Source organism: Vidua chalybeata, chromosome 7, assembly GCF_026979565.1.
Source record: "Vidua chalybeata isolate OUT-0048 chromosome 7, bVidCha1 merged haplotype, whole genome shotgun sequence".
Taxonomy (NCBI): domain Eukaryota; kingdom Metazoa; phylum Chordata; class Aves; order Passeriformes; family Viduidae; genus Vidua; species Vidua chalybeata.
In genome coordinates this window covers 5,639,874-5,661,355 of record NC_071536.1, presented here as the reverse complement: position 1 = coordinate 5,661,355, position 21,482 = coordinate 5,639,874, and the positions used below count along the sequence as shown (strand labels likewise).

The 21,482-nt window shown below is 41.6% G+C and overlaps 1 protein-coding gene across 1 annotated transcript in view; it reads left to right on the top strand.

The window, feature by feature from the left end:
- MAP2 (microtubule associated protein 2) overlaps window positions 1–21,482 on the top strand; it is a 233,301-nt gene that overhangs the window by 108,966 nt on the left and 102,853 nt on the right. The window contains exon 4 of the mRNA XM_053947580.1: window positions 19,862–19,921. The gene's annotated coding sequence lies outside the window, so the exon portion shown is untranslated. The remainder of the gene's footprint in view (window positions 1–19,861; window positions 19,922–21,482) is intronic.

The following is a 21,482-nucleotide window of genomic DNA, read 5'->3' as shown; positions in this document are numbered from 1 at the left end:
CTAGAAAACACTTGGAAAAATGTGTTTCTGGATGCCGTGAGGTAGATGCCTAAACTATAGGAATTTATATAGTTATCTAAAACCTGTATATATCTTATATTCACTTGAAAGTGAGGTGATTGGGTCAGTCACTTAGGAGGGGACCTAGATCATGCAAAAGGATTCATGAGTTGAAGGCATTGCTGTTAGAGCGTGCTGTGGATGGGGTGAGTGCAAAGAGCTAAATGAGAGTGCTTTGGTTTTTGCAGCAAACAATACCCTGTGGCCTGTAGTGTGGCAGGACACTAGCCTAGCATTTGTTTGTATTAGCAGAAATGGCAAATGCTTTTATTTTGGTATTTAAAACAGCAGAAATTAACATTCTAACTGCTTGAAAGTCATCATATGCAAAATATGCTGTTAGGGCCTAAGGTTCACTGTACAGCATATGTTATATGAAACTCCTGTGGGTACCTGAATCCTCTTTGATTATGCCAAAACAGAGCTATCAGAAGACCTGGGTGTAGTTGTTGCCTGGCCTAATAAAGACCCAGTTGTTGACACTGAAGGCCACAAAAAGAGAAATGCTCCTGGACTCAGGGCAATTAACTTCCTATTACTTTTCTGTACACTCTGTCACAAAGTTGAGATCTAACAACTAATCCTAGCACTTTAATATATTAATTTCACCTTGCCCTTTCTCAAATCATCTAATCTTGCCATAAACTTGTGTGTGTTTGTGTGCAGTCATCTGTTAAAGGCTTGTCTGCATGCAAAACCTACACCATTCCACCCATAGGTGCATTAAGGGGCTGTGGATAATTAAACAAATGTGCACTTTCTTTGTTGTATGCCCAAGAAAGACTGAAGTTTTCTTCACTCTGGGACCACATCCCTTCTCAGTCAGTCTGGCTCTTAGGTCTGTAGAGATTTTTGATGTTATGTGACACCTGTGTGGTATCATATCATGTGGGTTCTCTGCTTGCTTTTTCTACCTCTGTCGAGGTCGGGATTGAAGGCTCTTGAGATGGTGTTTCATGTTCAGACTCAGGTGTTTATTGTTTCTTATCAGTGAAACAGCCTCACAACCATGAGTTCTGCAGCCTTTCATTAGCAAGGCACAAAATGGCCAACTATCTCTTGTTATAAGGTTTTTGTAAAACGAAACTATCTAATTAAGAAATGACACCTAGATTATTTTCCCTTTTAACCCAGTAACTGATCCATTGAAGCCTGCAGTGCGGACTTTTCTGTCCAGTTACAAAACATCACCCAAACCCAGGAAGAAGGTGAAGAAGAACAACCTGCCTTCGCCCTAAAACCTCCATCTTGCTTCATATTTATTTCTATATTCTAAAACCCCAAACTCTGAGTTTTTCACCTTGTGGTATTATACACTTCTAACCAACTACACACCTGTAATCCCAGTGCTATTAATCAATTTTGGAAGTCTTCTCTACAGCCTCAGGTCAAATGCAGTGTTCTATTGTGGGTCTGTGCCTTTCAGCACAGAAAGTTTAAAATTCTCAGCATCCAGGATTCCAGCAATATCACTTGGGTACGATGCTTTATGTGGTTTCAGGTTTGACACATGAGTTCCTTTTTGGGAGAGAACTCACTCCCTGGCAGAGGGGTAGGGACTGGAAGTGGTGTTCAAATACTCAACAACAACTTCCTCTGCAGGAGAGCATTCAGGATGGAAGCAGATGCTTTCTGTGAGGACATATCCCACGTTGTCACTGTGTCTCTTCAGCTGATAGCTGTCATTGCAGTGTGCACAGCTGTATATCAGCTCGGGATGGACTTCTGAAACCACCTCTGGGGTCCTAAACACTGCTGATGTAACAGAAGGATCCTGCTGACCACCCTTTTCTTAAGGGCAGGGGAACACAGGATTGCATAAAGCAGCCTCTCCCCCTTTTCTCTCTGTGTTACTTGTGAGAAGTGTGGGATACTGCCAAGAGAACATGGTTCAAAGCCTGCTGAAACTCAGGTGAAAACTTTCATCAGATCCAGTGGGTTTTGGGTTGATCCCCTAAGGGCCTGCTTTGATCATAAAGAGAGTGCACAGGGCAAATTTAGGCACTGGCATAAGAAGGGCTGCTCTTGCTGTGGGGGTGTTTTCTGCTGAGGTTTGCAGGTGAAGAACAGTGGCCCTTGGGGTTCCCTCCCACTGCTGAGGGAAGGAGAGGCAGGCTGTCTGCGGGGCACAAGGCAGCTGGGGAGGAAGGCACGTCAGATGCCAGCTCAAACAACATAGAGAGTGACTTGTACAAAGTGGAGCTTAGATAACATGACCTGCTTGACTTATGGCACCACTTCACCTCAGCTGCAGTCAGTCTTCTTCAGGGAGAAAGTGGAGTAAACATGCATCTTTTAACAGGTGACAGGTGAGATAAAGATGAGGAACGTTAATTGGAATTGTCACCGCAGAGTCTTTTGCCACAGGCTGGCATTATGCTGAAAAGTGACATTAAGAATGTTGGCAGGATGGGACAATCTACTGTTTTTAATATTAACGACTAAAATCCACCTTCTAATTATTCACTTAAACTGAGGTAGGAGAGCTTTGGCTTGCTTTAGTTTCCAAACTGCCATTTCCTCTGAAGTGCTCATGACTGCCACAGATACTACTTTAATACAGCCCTTACATCTGAAAAGCTCTCAGCATTTTGCTGGGGATGTCTGTTCCTTGGCTGATCATCTTCAGTGGAGTAAACTAGTATAATGATCCATACATTATTAATCAGCTAAGGTATAGCTAAGGTGCAGTTGGGTGTGAATGTAGAGGTGTTTGAGTGTGTGCTCAGTGTATACAAATTAAGGTGCTTTAATTCACATTTTACATCATTATAACAAATACTTAGTAATTGTGATGGACCTGGCTGAATGTTAAAGGTAAGAATGGTGGGGGAAAATACCAAAAAGACCCTTTAAAATAATTTGTTACTTGTAAGTGGTTTAATAGCAACACATGGCTGTCTGGCTCAACCTAAAACTTAAACTGCAACACTTTCATTTTTCTATTCAAACAAATTTTTACAGTTTTATTGACTGGTTGCAAATGGTGCATTTAAAGCATATGCAGTCAAAATGGTGTAGACTTTGAGGATGGCTTTAAGCTTCCTTGTGTGTGTTTCAGTATTTCTTAACATGTTAGAAATTATTATTTGCCATTTGGGCACCTTTTCAGCTCTTGGGGGAAGGCTGAAAATTGGGTGCAAGTTTTGAGCTCATGGCATTTTTAGGGCAGGACACAGTGAATGTTTCCCCTCTCACTTCCTTGTGAGCTTCTTTAGCTGTTGCTACTTGAGGATGGTTTCCTGTTAAATTGCCTGTGTCACTTTTGGAGATGATTTTCCTTGAGTTGGTACTTTTAATGATGCATAGGAAAGAGTAATGTTATGGAAAAGACTTCTAGTAGGGATGCATGTCTCATTTTCAGAGGTGAAGCCGTAGTTGGCCTTTAAAGGCAGTTACTGTTTGTGTGCACATGTGCTGCAGTAGGAAATAGGCTTTTTGTGCCCTGGTGGCTCTTAGTTTATCACCTCTGGAAGCCAAAACACGTGCTAGCCCTCACCATGCAAGATTTTGCCTCTTGTGTAGTGTAGTTCACTTTTTAGTTCCAGTAATAAAATATCTTTTGCAAGATTTTTTTTTTCTGTAACTGGCAAGATTAAGGTGGATTGTTTGTTTATTTAACTAGTTATCTTATTTTTCCTAAGAATAACAGGATTGGAAAAGGTAATTCACAACATGCAGTTGATCCAAAGGAATAGATCCCCTCTTCCAACCCCTGAAGGCATCTAAGCACCCATTAGTCTCTTAGCATTAAATAGCCTTGTGGAGTAGTGTTAGCAAGACTGCTTCTTCATAGGCTGTTAACAACTGAAAAGAGCTGAAGCAAATTTATTACAAGTGTATTACACTTCTATTTATTACATGTGAACACAGTAAATTGTTTTGTAATATTATTTTGCATTTTATTTTTACATTTTTTACCTTTTTTACAGTTTTTATCATTATATTACAGTGTATTTATTACATATAAATACAGTAAATTGTTTTGTAGTGTTCTTTTTTTGCTTTAAACTGTTACCTTTATACTAAGAATGTGCTTGGTCTTTATTTTGGCAATTCTTCTTTTCACTTTTTTTGATGTTTGGGCTAATTGGTAAAATCCTCTTGATCTTTGCAAGCTGTTACTGGTGAAGTGATGAGTAAAACACACCATCTCATATATCCATCTGAATTGAAAATACCCTGGCTACCTTTACAGAGCGAGCCATTGAGATACCAGAATATGGCAAAATTGTATCCACTAGTTACTGATACTGTGCAGTTGCCAAGTAGAGGTTGTGTGACAGCAGGAGGATGTAGCCTAATTGAGGCAAATTGATTATTTATTTTGTGACACTGAGCACATATACTGGGTTACAGGGGATTCATTCTGGCTTTGGTTTCACAGACTTTATGGCCCCACTATCACACGTGTTCAGGATGAGTTGTGTCCATATTTACTTCTGGTGGAGCCTGTTGCTGGGACACCATATGTCTCTACAGAATTCAGACACACATTTTAGGTGATGTTATATTGGTGGCAGCTTCTCCTATCAAGTGCCTTTTTTTCCCCCCTGAGTGAAGAGGGCCATGTTGTAGTTCTGCCTTTGTAAGGCAGACTACACTTGGTAGGAAGCCTTTGAACTTCTCCGTCTCAGCCTTGATTCTTGTCTCCCAATATCCTCACCATTAAACTGGGATGTGGCACAGCTTGGAGCAGATGCTTGTGGGCTCTTTGGCCAAAAGAGGAAGACTGTAGATTCCCTCAAGCAATTTTGGGTTAATACCACCATGACTGGGTTCTTGCATATAAGACCCCATGACAATCGATAAGGAGAGCAAAATACAGCTTTAAAAAAATATTCTCAGCCAAGAGGCAATTCATTTCAAAAACTGTTTTAATTAGTTTGTACGGGAGAGCTACTTCACATGGCATATGTTTTCTGGGAAATGGTCCACCTCAGTATTAAGAGGCTACAAGAAAATTGACACTAAACATGTGGATGCAAGGGGCTTGAAGGAATGAAACCTTAATAAAGGTCAATTCTGGCTGATTTTCCTCAAGGAGGCTCAGTTCAGGTGCCTTTTAGTTTCCAGGGGTACTGACAGCTCTGTTGCCTTATAGAAGTATTGTACTGGTGATCAAATTTTGAGTTCTACCTAAACTGGTGGAACTGAATATGGTTTAAGGCCACACTCTCATCTGATAGAGTCTAGAGTTGTGCCATTTAGGTCAGTGTGCTTGTTTTGAGCGAGCCAGGTCTGGTAACAATATACCTCTTTAGGAAGAGATAGAGCACTGGCCAGGTGAGCACAAAGAAGTGCAAGTGATAGGTGTAGTTGTATTTATAGGGTACAGCTGTATTCTTCTGTATCCAGTGATGTCATCACTGGATAGGGAATCACCCTTTCTTTGGAAGCTCAAACCCAGTCCTGTTCCCATCATCTTAGAGCATCTTCCCCAAAACACACTTAGAACTGAGGAGACCAGCTCCCAAAGGAGGGAGGATGTGTGCAGGGTGTATGTCACCTGACATTCTCCCTCCTTACCCAGCTGGGTCCTCATCCAGCAGGAAAGAGAAAACATACCATGCCATGGCCAGTCCCATGAGGCAGTAGGTGTCCTTTCTTTTTGGTGGAGAAGGTGCTGTTCAGCAAAATTCCCTAATGTGTGCCCAGAGGAAAGGTGGAATAAGGAGTGGCTGTCCATTTGGAATAGGTAACTGGGCAAGGTTTCCATTCCTTCCACACCTCTAGTTTGGTTGTTGCCTCCTTTATTCTCCAGTCCATGTTTTCTGATCAAAATGGAGCTGAAGAGTGTCCTTCAGCATTTAAAAAGAGACGTGGAAGGAGGAGATGGACAAAGCTCCCTGCCACTCCATTGCTCATTTCCTGTTTTCATGTATTTCCCCAATTCCTACAAAACCTAAAGAAATCTGTTTCTTAATGCCTTAGAATAAGAAGCAGCAAAGCACTGGGATTTCTTAGTTTGCATCCAAAATACCACGTCTTCTAATCATCTCAGAGCAGCAGACATGAAAGCTCCTTCCAGAGAGATGTCACAAAGGTCACACGTTTTCCTTTGAATAATGAGCAGTGCTTTTAAAGGAGCTTAAGATAAACTTCAAGCCTATGGCCCATATGATCTGTTTACTGCATATAAAGACTGCAGCCCTTAGCTAAGCAGGAGCAATGATTCTGTCACTAGAGCTTGGATTGAAACTCCAAAAATCTTGCATGTGCTTTCCTGATGTACCATAAAGCCTGTGTTTGTTTTTAGGCAAGGCATTTTATCTTACTTAGCCTCAATTCATAATCTTTAAAAAAAATAGGCACAATAGCACAGTGCAACACAGTTCTTAACTATGTTTGAAAATGATTCCACATAAAATACTCAAAAATCAGAGGCAGGGAGCAGGCAATAATGGGACAGCTGGGGAATGGGAATCAGGTTATGGAAGAACAAACATAGATAACTCTCCTGTTGTGTAACTTGCATCTGAGCATATTCTGCACTGATGCTGAAGGACAAGTTGTTTGATTATTGCAGAGACTCTGCATCATAAATACAGGTACATAGGAACAACTTGGAAGGGACCTTAAAGAGAAGAAGATAAGAAGTTCCAATTCTGTCTGCTGTGGGCAGGGACATCTTCTGCTAGACCAGGTTGCTCCAAGTCCTGTCCAACCTGGCCTTGAACTCTTCCAGGGATGGGGCATCAACAACTTTCCTGGACAACTTGTTCCAGTGCCTCACTACTCTCCCAATAAATAATTTTTTCCTAATATCCAATCTAAACCTCTTCTCTGTTAGTGTGAAGCTGTTCCCCCTTTTCTGTCACTTGATGCTCTTATGGATAGTCTTTCTTATTGGCTTACTTCAGGTACTGCAATCAGGTCATCCCAAAGCCTTCTCTTTTCAAGGCTGAACTATCCCAATTCTTTTAGCCTTTCCTCACAGGAGAGGTGCTCCAGCCCTCTAATCGCTTGGTGTCCCTCCTCTGGACTTGCTCCAACATTTTAGAGCTGATAGAGCTGTGGGATACAGAGCTCAGAGGCAGTCTGCTGAAAAAATGAAGTCTTTCAGGCTCTGTGGTTGAAAGGAAAACATTTTTCTCAGAGCTGAGATGCCTCAGTCCCTGGTCCTGAGGTACAAGAAGACAGCTGGAAACAGGTGGGTTGGTTTGGCTCCATAAGGTGCACCACAGGGCTGATCCCATAAGTGAGATGGGGCTCAGTCTGCATAGGGCTGTATGAACTGACTCCAGCAGAGGATCTCCAGCACTGTAGGTCTCTGTGCTCTCAGCAAAGGGAAATCTGTGGCTGTAGTATCTGGCAGCCACTGCCTGGCTAACTTGTTGCTGGGATCTGGTGGTACCTTTTATGAGTGCAGGAAAAGCTGCCTCTTTCAGCTCTGGGAGCATATGGAGCTTTCTGCCTTTGCACAGCACCCATGGAAATTTACATCTGTGGAAATAATTTTTGAGCTATAGGGTGGGATTTTTGAGCTAACAGGTGGGATTATAAATTGTAATAACCTCAAAATAGAAAGCATGAATTTTGTTAGCAAATACATCAGTGCAGAAATTGAGATTCTCCTTACTGTGTTTGTTGCTGTCCACAAATGTTTTTAAACAACTTTTTTCCTTTAAACAGCAATGTAATGTTGTCTCTGGATCTTGGAAACCATTTTCAAATGTGTGATTTGAAGGTGTGGATTTGGAATGTGAAAAAAATATCTCCCATGGGGGCAGAATTGCTGGCCTCCATATAACTGAGTTTTCTTTAAGTTTTCCCATTATGTGTGACTCATCATTGTGCTAAAGTATCCCAAATCCTTTGTTACAGAAGGTTGCAGCTCTTGTGCTCAAATGGGTCAGTAATCTTTGATTTCAGGCACTTTCCTTAATCTTTATTAAGGTATTTCTGTACCAGAGCAGTGTTTTAGGAAACTCTTATCTGCTTTTGAGTAATGGCCTTCTGCTTTCAAAGACCCGCAAGTCTCACATGCTGGCTCTAAAAAAGAGGCAAGTTTGCTATGTGAATTAGGGACTAGAATACTTATTTTGAAAATTGTTCCAACAGGTGTTAATGGCTCTGCTGTAATGCATAAAGTCCATAATCTTAAGGTCAAAACACTATTTTTGACTAGTTCTATCTTCATAAATGTGTTGCAATCAGTGTTGGCTTTTGTTGGAGAAAGCATGGCACTGTGAGTTACTGATGCAGCCTGGTACTGGTAATCTCCAGCAAGTGAAGTACAGCTTTTCACCATGTAAATAATTTCCCAAGATTGGTCCACTTAGGGTAAAGCATTGTTATTTTAATGCATTTTGATGCAATCAGAAGTATGTGGTGCTGAGAGAGAATAGCAGTTTTCTTTATGGGGATTTAATTTCAAGAAGTTAGGAGTCTGGGTTTGTCCAGCTTTTCATGTCGGCATCCACTTGCTAAGTGTTTTCAGTTGCACCATGCAGTTCTTTTGGGGGAGCAAATAAGGCATCTTAATGCTTTCTATTGTGTTACTCCACGTTTTCTCATCTCCTTAGCATTGCCTGCTTTCTTAATCAAAAACAAATTAAAGTGTAGTAGTGGAACACACTTGAGAACCGCTAATAAATGAAGGGAATTATCAGAGAAAGGCTAAAAGAAAATTAGGAGGAGGAGCATTTTGTGAACATTTTGGCTGGAAATATAATCTGTGCCTCCTGCAGTGCTGGCTATCAGTGTTCCTGGTGAGTTTGTCTGATTTTGAGCCCTTGAGCTGCTGCAGAAAGCTCCACACAGCTTCTGCCTTATAACAAAAGTAGTTATGAGTTTGTGTTATTTTTTAAGTATGTGGGGGGGAAAAAAGCACAAGAATTCCTCCTGAACTCACAATATAGTGGTTTTCCACTTCTAGCAGCTTCTAGTTATTTTAAAAATTGTGAAAGATGTGGGAGATTTTATTAAAGTAAACAAAGCTCTCTGAAATGAGTGCTCTAAAAGAAAAACACTCCTATTTTTCTAAAACCCTAAACTTCAATGAGGACACAGAAGTGTGTATTCTTTATGAGCACTCTGGCCTCAGCTTGACCTCAGCTAGTCCTATTTCTTAGTAACATGCATCCTGTTGAATTGGGCTTTTATAGCTTAAGATATTAAATACAGAACATTTGGTTTCCCAGGAACTACATAATTTTCAAATAAACAGGTGTTTTGAATACATACATTACTGGGGAGAGTCCTTACAGCTAACTCATCTCCCAGGTGAAAACTGGTCAGTTTATTCTATCTTGTCTCTGGAGAAAGTAAGAAAGGCCTTGTTTCCTAGAATTAGGTTTGGAGTTAATACTGAAGTAGGAAGTTGAGCTTAATGGAGTTTATCTACTCAAACAGATCTTTTAACAGAAAAAAAAAACAACTATGTGTAAAATGCTAACTTTTTGGGGGGGAAAGAATTAGTTTCAAAAACTTTCTATTCCTGAAAATTCCTTCCCCTTTTTCTGATTTTAAAATGTGTTTTTTAGACACTTTGAAAATGGAAGAAAAATTCATTTCGTTTGGAATAGCTCAAATTTCTGAAGGAAAATTAAAAAAAAAAAAAAAAAAACAAGTAAAACATAGCTGAAACATTTCATTTGACCTAGTCTGAAATACTTAGGGCTTTTTGATATCTTGAGCTTGGATTGACAAAACATTTCAGAAACTGTATAGGACCTGGCAAGGCAATATCTGCCAGTTCTGGGCATTGATGACCTACCCAGTGGATTCCTACCTGGTTTAGTGCAGTAAGGAAACACCAACTTTTTTTTTTTTTTTTTTTTGAGGCCAGCTGAAATCCTTCATGTTTCAGCAAGGCTCACTGGCTTACAGTGTGGGTATGGAATGGGATTCTGCTGCTGCTGGAGCTGAGAGGGTGCCCACAGTGTGAAGGGACCTCTCCAATAGCCACTCATGTACCCAGCACGTGGACAAAGCCAGTCCATGTTTGTTTTTAGAAGTAAAAGAATAATGTAATTAATAAAAAATGTGATAGGAGAAAAAAAAGTTAACAGTCAAGTGGTTACAGGAAGACCTGTGTCTTTAGCTGTATTTATGGGCACATTGTTTTGTTCCAGCTCTGCTGCCTGCATCCTATGTAAAAAGAGCCCTGAAAATAAAGTAGGATTTCTTGTAAGAGCAGACAGGTGCTGGAAAATCCCAGCTCTACAAAGGGCAACTGAGAGGCGTTTTAAAAGATTTTATTCCATTATCAGTCTTGTAGAAGACATAAGAGTCTCTTGGAGACATAAGAGATGTAAAACTCAATGCCATTCTATCAGAAGCCACCCTATTTCCTGCTTACAATACCTTATAAATGTTTTTCAGCCTATTAGCTTTTGCCACACAATGCTGCTAATACTCCTAACACCAATCACCTATTATTTTACCCTGTGTGGTCTTGCCACAATGCATCTTTCACAGTTCTAATTCTCCAAAATATCTGGTCTTTTTGCAAGGCCATCTTTTGAAACTTGTTTCTAGTTCAATCTCTCTCTCAACAATGTCACCTCCATTCCATGGCCTTCCTAAGTCAGCACACCTTATCTCAGAGTTTGCATACAGATGTACAAGACTGTGTGAGCTTTCAGTCAGGTTCTGAGAATCCTTTACAAATCCATTTCTCACATCAGGCAGAACAGATTAATGACAGGATGCACTTGCAAGTGCCCACAAGCCCCAAACCCAACTGAGAAATGCAGTGGCTGCTCCAAGCCATGAGGCTGGCCCTGTGTTCCCAGACTCAGTGTGAATTGCATAAATGCAGAGTGACATACTTGCTGAGTATAATGGTGTAAACTTTGTGACTAGAAATTGTTTACAGATCTGTTTTGGAGAGAAGATTTGAGACTGGCCTTTACAGCCTCTCAGGAAGCACCCAGTCTGTTTTGGACCTCTACCCCAGCTTGAAATTCTCTTTTATGGCATCCCTCTGCCCAGTCCAAACATTCTATTTAGAAATTTATTACCTGCATGTAGTAAGATATCTGTGCCTTAATATTTATCAGCAGAACCCACCTTTAGTGCAAATAGAGAAGGGCTTTCATAAACTGGGACAGCAGGAAAAGAGGCTTTGCCACTATTTTCTTTGTTTCTTTATTGGATACAAATGTCAGAGCTTGAGGATTTTTTTAGGGAATCCAGGGACTGAGGCTCTTAAGGATTGGAGAGCTATCATACTGTAGTCTGTTTGGACAATTTTCTTCCTGTCACACCTCTGTGGCTGACATGACTGTGGCATTTGTGGGTCCCATGTCCCATAAGCATCAATCACCTTTAAATGAAATTGGTATTTCTTACCAAATGCATGATGATAGGCAAATGTCACTTGAGTTTGCTGCTTTTAAGAGTTGAGCAAGGACGAGAGAGAGGGCATATGGAATGAAGGGAAAACACTGAAGGGGGCAAGGCTGGATGTGGACATGCTGGTGTCAGCCATCCTGTGTTTTGGGAGTGATAATGTGACTCCTGGCAGGTCCTGTTTCACAGTGGAAACATTTTTTCCCGGCTGATTCTGGTATCACATTGTCTCTGGCTTGGAGCATTGCTTATTTGCATAAGTCATCAGCAGGTTACTAGTTTTTCCACAAAGCAGGATGCATGCTAAGAGGAATTTTATGGCAGGTGTAGTTGCTTCAGCAGTCCCCGGCCTGGGAGAGACACTCTGCTTTTGTGAGCATTGGCTGTGGAGGAGCAGAAAATCAAGTGGTGCTGTTTCAGATGTAGCTTGGATGTGCTGTGAGTGGTGGTGGGCATTTCTAGGAGCTCTCAAGGTGCAGACCTTCAGGCAGGCCTGGAGGAAATGATGGCAGGGGATGTCTGGAAAATCTCCAACAAAGCAAGCAAAAAGCTTCCTGTTTTCAACTACTGAAAGATTCTGCTTTGCTTGATTCCCCTTCAACCTGTGACAAGTAGCTTGTGCATTCCAGATTGCTAATGGAGATAAGTGGTTTAGAGGTGACCTAAGAAATAACAGGTTTAAAGCCTCTGGGAGATTTTGCTCAGCAGTTGTATTGTGTATAGGAAGTGCATGTATTACAGGAATATGTGCTAAATGGGCTTCTCAGTATGATCCTGATCAAAGCTCGTATCATCCTGTGGTTCTTTCCAATACAGTGCCAGTAAAATATCCAGAAAGTGCCATGGGATGGGGTCAGTACTGCAACAGTACTGCTTGGTTGTAATACTCTAAACTGGGGAGAAGGAAAAAGCAGAAATCCAAAGTATGGTACAAAAATTTCTTTGAAAAGGTGGGGAACGCTGGCTAACCTGTACTGCATCCCCTGTCATGTTTGCTCCCAGGTGGAGGTCTTCAGGCAATGTTTTTATGCCATTTGTCTTTATCTTGGAGGTTTCTGGTGGCACATAAGCCGTGACATTGGAGCTGTGTCTTCGAGGATGTGTTCTAGCAAATATGTTCTGTGTGCCTTCCTCACTTATTATAGTGCTTTGGGCTTCTAATCTCGAGGGCATCCATATCAGTGCAAAAATCTGCAGCTTAAGCTCAGTTTCTAGGGTACTGCACAGCTTGCTCTTGACTCCTCAAAGTTAACTTCAGTGCACTTGGAATTAGAGATAACATATAGAGCTGGTTACAGAAACCCATGTACTAGCATAGGCTAACGTGGCTTCCCCCTGCAGTCCCAGAGCAGCCATGCATGCTGAGCCTTTGCTCTTCTCCTGCCATCATTTTCACTGGCACATGCTGGGAAAAGGCTGCACTTGGTTACTACAGGATTTTAGAGCTACACGCTGTTGTTGCATCATGGCTATGCTGGGAGTGTGTGTTCAACCTTATCATTAGGTGCAGGAGCTGAGAGACCTGGGGTTTGCTCCTGTCTCAGACAGCAACCTGCTTTCTTACCCACAGAAAGTCTCTCAATCCTGTCAAAGGAGATTTTTACTTTTTCAAGAGAATCATCTGAAGTTTTATTGACACCCTTAAATTTTATAATATCACATGGATGAAAAGAAGAAAAATTAACGCATCCCCAGCCAAAAAAGTGATATATTTTATTGTGTCTTATTTTGTATTTCCATCACATCTCTGATACACCAAGTTGACTCTTGGGTTATAGGATGTATTGAGGAAATTTTCTATCTGCCTGGACTCTCTGTCTTCTGTTTATCTTGAAGGAAAATCTTCAGGATAAACAGAACTGGTGTGTCAAAAAAGAATACTCAAGTAAGAGGACGGACCCAAACCAGTGCAGCAGTTCTTGCTTTCTTACCCTGTCTCATATGCTCATGTCCTTAATTTCTCACTGGCATAAGACATACCCCAGCCCTGTCAGTAAGGCAAAAGGCTCCTGTGCTGTCCTTTGGAAGATGGTTGTTTCATCTGCCTTGTCTGTTCACCTCCACCCTGTGCATGGGCTGTAGCTGTGTTACAGTCCTGGATGCTGTAGGGAAAGCAAACACACCTTTAATTTTGGACAAGAGAGCCTGGAAGCTAAAGCAACAACGGGCTTAGCACAGAGCAGCATATGCTGCTTTGCTTCTGTGGTGAGTGTCCTGGAGCTCCAGGAGGAGGGGCTCAACAGCAGCAGCTGAGATAATGCCCTCACTGAGGGCTGCTGAGTTGAAGTGTGTCCCTGGAGTGGGGCAGCATAGACCTGAGGCCAGTCTGTGGTGTGTGCTCATGCCAGGCTTGTCCACTTGTGCAGCATCCTTAAATCCATGCTTAGCAGAGCTGAAGTGGCTCTGGCCAGCTGTCAGTCTCATTGTGATTCTTTGTCCTGACACTTCATCCCAGCTCCTCAGGTCCTCTTCTTCTGTGCTCTCCTCCCTGCCTTTTTCCTCCCTCTCAATTACAGTGATGACTGAGGGAAAGACTCTTCTACTTGTTAGTTTGCACCAGCTTGGCTGTCAAGGTGTTTGTAAGGAGATGAAAGGCAGTGGCTGATTTTCTCTGTTGATTGTGTCTGTCGATCATGAGTGAAAGCCCTTTGCAATCTTGGCACATCCTGGCTTTACTCATTGCATGAGCTCTGCCTGGGAGCAGCCTGATTTCAACACACCCTCTTGGATTTCCATCCACGACCTAACTCAGGGCTAGGGGTCTTTTAGAAAGTGCTATTAGTCCAAAGGCAGGTTAAAAGCAGAGTTTAATAAGATGCATATAATACAATACCTGTATTTTGAAGTAGTTAATTTTTTTTTTTTTTTGCTGTTGACTAAAAAAAAAATGTAATGACTTCTTAAAACTTCCTAGTGTTTTTCACTGTCTTGGCTCTGAGAAGTAGAGGAAATGTAAAGTCAAGTCTCAAGTTTAAAAGTCTCTAGCTTCCAATGGGAACTCCTTTTTGTGGTGCTGGACCGAAATATGAAAATGTATCAAACATATCTTCTATGCATGAGATATTGAGGTGAGGATGGCATGTCTCTAATAGGTGGAGGATTTCTCATTCCTGGATCTTAAATAAATATTTTCTCTTAGATACCAACTTGTAGGGTTGGTGGTTTCTGTTTCACTAAATGACTATTAGACAGTCCCTGTCCAGAATCTCTAGTGAGCTTTTCCTCTTCAGCATGTGAAGATACAGCTTGTGCCCATACAACCATTTCATGGTGTCTGAAATAGCTGGGGCCTCCTAAAGTAAATCCAAAGACTGTAGTTCATTGCTATCCAGCATCTTCATTAGCAGACAGCCTTTCTTCTGGAGGTAAGATCCTTCAGTGGAGGAAGATGGCTGATCTGTGGCCCAAGTGGGTGACAAGAGGAACTCAGAGACTCTCTCTGCTTTGCTGACAAACTGAGAAAAAAAACAGGCCAGCAATCCATCTTGGAAGTCTCTTAAGGTATCATAAGAATTTATAGGAACTCATTATACAATAAATTATAGATATAAAATAGCAGGTGGTACATCTTTCAAGCAGCATGTATTAAAATTCAACTTGACAAGACCAGAAAAACAGCCCCCAGACCTATCTTCAATAACGACAGGGGATGTAAGTTGTGGTTAAGAGAAGTGGAGTGTTAATGACAGCTCTGTGCCAGTAATCACAACAAAATGCCTCAGTGGTAATTGTCATCAGAATGATTTCCTTCCCTGCTAGTTACAAAATCAGATAAACTATTAGAAACACTATTTGTAAAACCCAGACACCATATATTTTCATCCAGTGTAGCAGTTGTCTCTGTCTCTGAAGTTCCTGAAAAAAAACCCCTTGGGGTTCTAGCTGGGCTGCTGAATACAAGCTGTGAAAATATTGGCATTCTCATTTTATCCTTTGCTATCCTTGTCCTTCTCTCTTTCCATTCTTTAATCCTTACTTAATGGCAGCCACTAATGCAGCCAAGTTACTTCTGTGTCAAGAGGATCAGGAAACTGTTTCCTCTCAGGCCAAATGTGCTGACACTGCTAACCTTGGTTTCTATAAATTATTGAACAGTGTCTCCTGTCTGCTGTGTATTTTAGGCCCCACTTAGCCAAGATTCTTGCATGCTGAGACAGCTTTTCATCTTCCCTGTCTCCTCCTCAGAGTCATAACCAAGCCAGGCTTTGTTTCCTCTACCTTCATGACTGTGAGCTGCTTAGACTGGCAGTATGTTTTTCCCCATGAATAGACCTTTCTCAATTTGCAGGGTTTTAAAAATTTCTTTTAACTATTGAAAAATTTGGTGTGGATGTTTTAGTGAAAATGAGTCACCAGACAAGCAATGGGAATTAAGAAGTATTGGGAGTAATCCAGTCATTTTAACACAGATGCAGTGCGATAGTTTTTGGAATAAATAAATTTGTGATGGTACGATCAGCACTGCTTGTTTTTGCGTCATTAAAACCTTTTATAAGTCAGCATGGTCAAAAGGGAACATGCTAAACTGGCTTTCAGAGGCAACATGTTCCAGGAGTGAGGAAAGTACTCTGAGTTGTGTGCTATCCCAAGCAAACTCAGACTGGTGGTGAAAATCTCAGTACAGGTTTTTTCTCAGTCAGTGTGGCTCTGGAGTCTTGATTCTCAAGCTGAGGCAGCATCTGCTGCAGTCCTTCCTGAATTTCAGGCCATGGTAAGCTGCTGGCTTCTGCTGATGGTCAGTAATGTACAGCACCACAGCCTGGCCTCTGCTTTGCCTCCTTTAGCTGAAGTGCTTAAAGAAGTTTGCTCTCTGCATCAACCCTAGCTGAAGTTCAGATATATTTGACCTTCATTTTGTAGCGCTTTGGAAACTGAATAATAATAAATGTGTAGTGAATTCTGCCCTGCAGATAACCCAGATAACCAGAATATGGATTTTTTTTGCATTCCTTAGAAAAATGTCTGTTATTTTAAGCCTCTGCTGCCAGTGGGAAAGCATAAGGGTACATGGGAAGTAGGAAGGAGGAGGAGAGTGTGGAGTGTAAAAGGAAGAAGCTGTGGGGAAAGGTTTGGTGCTAATAGATTGGATCCATTTGCAGCATTGTTGGGCAAAGCACTAAATGCTGAAAAGTAATTTGTGGCAATTTAGGCTTTTATCATAGTGTGTATGTTGCTCTTGAGGTATATATAGCAAAAGGCAACCTCCCAGACTGAAGAGTTCAAAACCTTAAATGTGCATTTCTGCAGGCAGATTGGTGAAGCTAATAGATATCTGCAAGGCAGAGTCAGGGCCTCAGGTGGATGGGCTGACCCATCAGGATAACAGCACAGCTCCTCTCTCAGGAGAACAAGTAGAACAGCTTAGGAAAAGAATGTGATTAGTCCTTACAATTTTCATTGCAGGTGACTCTGCAGAACAGGTGTGTTGTTGGGTAGGTTATACAGAAGTATTTGAACACACACAAACCCTTAAATGAGAAAGGAAAGCAGCTCCTGAAAAAGACAGACATATTTTTTTAAATTAGTACAATGTATGAATTTATCAATCCTGTTGGTTTTAAGAGTTTTGTAAGAGAAGAAGTAGGAGTAACTTTAATGAAGAATAGTTACAAATACCTTGTGCATAAATAGAACCTGAGTCCTCTCTTGTGTGTGTGTATATGCACACTGTATTTTTTCTATCAGTTTTTGTAGGTAGAAGTCAAAGTGTTTACCAAAAAGAAGAAAAGGCAATCCCTACTGGATACAGCAGAGGAAGTAGCATGCTTGATCCACAGATAAATGGCAGAGCCAGAATGAGCAGGTTTCCTTGACTGTTTGATGCTAGGTCACATCCAGCCTAGAGCTGTCCAGCCCTTTGTTAGTCTGCATCAACAGAGACTCTGTCTGTTGTACTTCAGTGGAAGAAAATGTGCTGAATGCACTTACCAGGCTGTATTTGTGGATAAGACTTCAAGTTTTCTTCATTGTGATAAGCCTGCATGTCCTGACATAGGTTTCCATGTCCAAGATAGAAGCTACTAAGCACAGCTTCTCATTAGGAGTGAAACAACCAGCTCGTCTGTTTTGTGCCCTGTCCCTAGTGGAAAGTGTCACTTGGAGCAGCCAAAGTGCCATCCCCTGCCATCCTGGCTCTAGGGCATCAATAAACCAGCATGTCCCTTCACCTGAGCACAGAGCTTTTCTAAAGACACTGCCAGTTTTAAGTAATTCCTTATTGAGACAGGTTCTTCTGGATTTCTGTCTTAAGCAACAGGGTTTGGGAGAAATACAAACAAAAAGAAACCCTTCCTAATACATTCTGCACTGTGATTATTAGAAGATGCTTTCAGGAAGTGGAAAAGCCCATTGATATATGTGGTGCCACATTCTGACCAGGCACTTAAATGTTAACTTCTTCCTTTTTGTTTAAATACCCTGAACGTGGAATTGTGGGCATCTCTGTGTGGGTGGGTGTCTCTTCTGTTCTCTAGCAGAAGAACCTTTGAATCATCTCATTTTCTTCCCTTCCCTCTTCCTCAGCAAGAGGTGGAAATGGTGATAACAGCCTGAATCCAGCAAATTCGTGGGACACCAAAAATGCTGCCCGCTTCTGTCATCTGTATTTTGATTGTCTGGTATTTTTGGTATTCTGCTGGTGGCTAAAATCACATTCATTGCAGTGGACCTTCAGCGGACTACTGGGACACGTGTTTAATGGTGGTAGAATAGATAATGAAAGTGCAAAGGCAAGTTTGCTTTTTGTAAAAATGCCATCTGACCATCTGGCATACAAGTAGCAGGTGTCTCCATCCTTCTGTTAATGTCCCTGTTGAGTGTCTCTGTCTCCTTGCCCCTCCCAAGAGGGGTGTTCCTCTGGTTCTGGCTCTGGGGCTTTATGTGGCAGTGGTGGCACATCAGAGGGCTGTTGGGATGCCACGTGCTCAGTCCTCGGCTGTCAAGAACATTGATCTTTCTGCTGAGCCAGGGAAAATTTAATTAGCTTGTTTTAACATTCATCTTTCTACTGTGGGTTGGTGGAGTTGATGCTGGCTGGAGCCTCAGTTCCATGTAGCTCATTTACTGTAACTAATTATTGCTTGTAAATGAGTGGTGCACTCAGCTGACAGCCTCTGCAGTAAGGTGGAATTTATTCCATTTCAAATTTTTAATTTATTTGCTGTCAGAACCATATGAAACCTTCCTCCTTCAGGGCAGCAAAATCTTTCTGTTCTTGTTGGATATTAACTGGGCAAACTGATGGAAAGCTGTAGTAAGCACAACCCCATGCCAGTGATGTGGTACAGACAAGGTGACTAATTCAGTGACAAAGGATGACAGTCCAGGAAATAAAAAGAACCTGAACTGCTCTCTACCTTAAGGTTAGTTGCCTTTGTGAGTATGCATTATGATTCTCTCTGATTTCATACTTACATCTTACTTTTTGTCATTACTTTTTATCCTTCTTCTTAATTTGGTTTAGTTATGTGTTTCTTAGTATTCTAGCTCCTGGGAATGCCTACCCTGTTCTTGCTGAAGCTTTAAAACCGTGAACTCTCAAACAAAAGCATTAACTTAGGTCAGATAACCTATACAGGGAATTAATTTCTGAACAACTGAAGTCAGAAAAGTTACAAGTGTCTTGGCCATGAGAAGCTGCAGCCTTAAATACAGGTGATAGTACTAGCTGGCTTCATAATACCTGGGGATACTCAAGGACATGTGGTAAGGGGACCCCTTTCACCCTGATGGGAGGCACTTGGGCTTCTGTCTGCTGCTTGCACCTGGAATGTTTTCCCCAGTGTCCTCTGGTCAAGACTTAGAGAAAGGAGAGAGGATGAATGGTGGGGCATGCAGAGGCTGTTTCAGCAAGCTAACTACATGGACCGCCCAGGCATTTATCTCGGATTAAAGAGCATCACAAAAAGGGCACTAACATCTCTGGTAACCTTTGTTACTTATCCCAGCTAAATGTAAGACCCTCTGCTACAACTTTGGCAAGGAAAAACAGTTTAAAGAGGAAATTGTAGTAGTTCCCTGCCTTGGTATCTTCAGCTGTTTTGAAGTGTCATACTGGGAAGTCAGTGAGGGACTCTTGCTCTTCTTCCATTACTTTCTGTGCATCTTAGCAACCATTTTCCTCCACTTTCCTCATTCCTGCTTGGGATTGCCCTGCAGTAGAGTCTCTCCATATAGCAGCTCTGACAGTTCTCCCAGTCTGGAGGGAGTCTGGCTGGGATTGTGCTGTGCTCCATTTGTCTTCCCTGATGGACAGGGAGTCAGTGCCAGATTTTTTTAGTGTTGGCCTAGGGAGTAAGCAGCTCCTTGGTGGTCCCAAAGCAGGATGGACATAACAGGGTATCTGAATTAATGAGTCTTGGGAAATAAAGCTGAGAGAAAAAGGCTTGGACAGAAATGTACACATAAGATGTAAGGACATTTTATAGTCCCTTACAATGTTGAGTTTATGCTAAATTCGCTGCATAGAGACTAGTGAGCATATTTTTCTATTTCTTTGTAGGAACAGAGGGTTTCCCTTGTTTAACAGTCAGACTCAGCATCCTATCATCTGCTTACCCAGGTATGACCTTTTAACTTGTTGGCATAGTTTAACAAGGAGGCTGCTTCAACAAAATAAGAAGGCTTGAGAAAACTTCTCTAGTTCCTGGAACACTTAATTTTTCTGGGGCTACTTCCTGTTTTTGCAATACTCCTACTTTTAAAAAATAGGAGTATTTTAAGTAGGTTTTTTTTAAAGCTTCCTGCATCTGATGGGGAGCCACAGTATCCATTGTCAAAGCAGCTGTCTCACTTTTGGCTTAGCAAAAACCTGCTTACAGCCCTGGGTGGCAAGGGCCTAAGATGGTGATGATACAAAGGTCGAGCATCTGAGACAGGTGACAGTGCTCCTGCACTCTGCTCTGGTTTGTCATATCCTGCTGCTGCACTGGCTTGTACCATAGAAAAGATGAGAATGATTTGGCAGAGTAATCAAAAGCACAATGATTCCAGGTCTCCAGAATAAAAAAACGATTGGGTTGGATCAAAGAAATGCACTTTTTCTGCTTTTTGAAAAGAGAAAACATTCAGGAGACTCCTGTCCAGAAGAATAAAAACAAGCATTAGAGAAAACCTGTGTCATGTAGATGAGCAGACACTTGTTTTGTCAGTATTTCTGTATGCACATGTATTCATTCCAGTTTGATTTTCAAGTGAACATAGTTGCTGTTTTCACAAGCATGAATTTTAAATGCTAAAGACAAAATACTGAACTTCAGCAAGTGGGAACAGAGTTTGATTGAAAAACTACATCTGAAGTGTAAGGAAGAAATGCAGTGTGAGCAGGGTGGCAAAGTGCTGGAGCTTCTGCTGGTGTAACTTCATTTGGGCAGGGCAGGGGGAAATACTGCCATTATTTTGGGGAGAAGTGATGTGTTTGCTCTGGCCTTGCAACAGAAGCAAAATGAGGGTTTCAGTGAGCCCAGGTGCCTGTAGAAGCTCATGTAACCTCTCAGCCCAACAAGAGGAGGTTCAGACTCTGCATCCTTTAAGAGTAGCACAGTCTTTGGATTTACACATACATGAGCATTAAAGTTTTATTCAGGTGGCAAATGTACCTACTTTGCCTTGTCACTAATAAAAAGGAAGTTGCTGGATTATGGCAGTTCAGGACAAATTTCTGTGAGATCTTACTTGAACAGTGAGCGAAATCAATCTCCTGTATTCTCCTTGAGTACTCAGTGCCATGATTCTGAGGCTGCCAGGATACTTAAAGATGAAAAACTTGAAGCATCAAGCACAGGTTTAAAGGAAGGCAAGCTGATACTACAGGATGAAAAAGGTAAAAGTGTATGGTGTAGGATTTGTGTGGACATGCACATGTGCACTTCTGTGTGTATGTATTGAGTACAAGGCTGGTTTTGGACTTGAGCTCTTATAATCCCATAAATCTATCAATTTCCCAACCAGCCCCTAGTTTACTTCTACATGCAGTCTCTCCTGGATTTATGAATTTGAAGGAAATTGAAATAGAGAATCAAATTTGGCTCTCTCCATTTGTAGGCTGTAAAAAGCAGACACACAAGTACAAGATAGTTGCCTTTCCATATGTGAACTTTTCTCTCTCACAAACCACAGGCCTG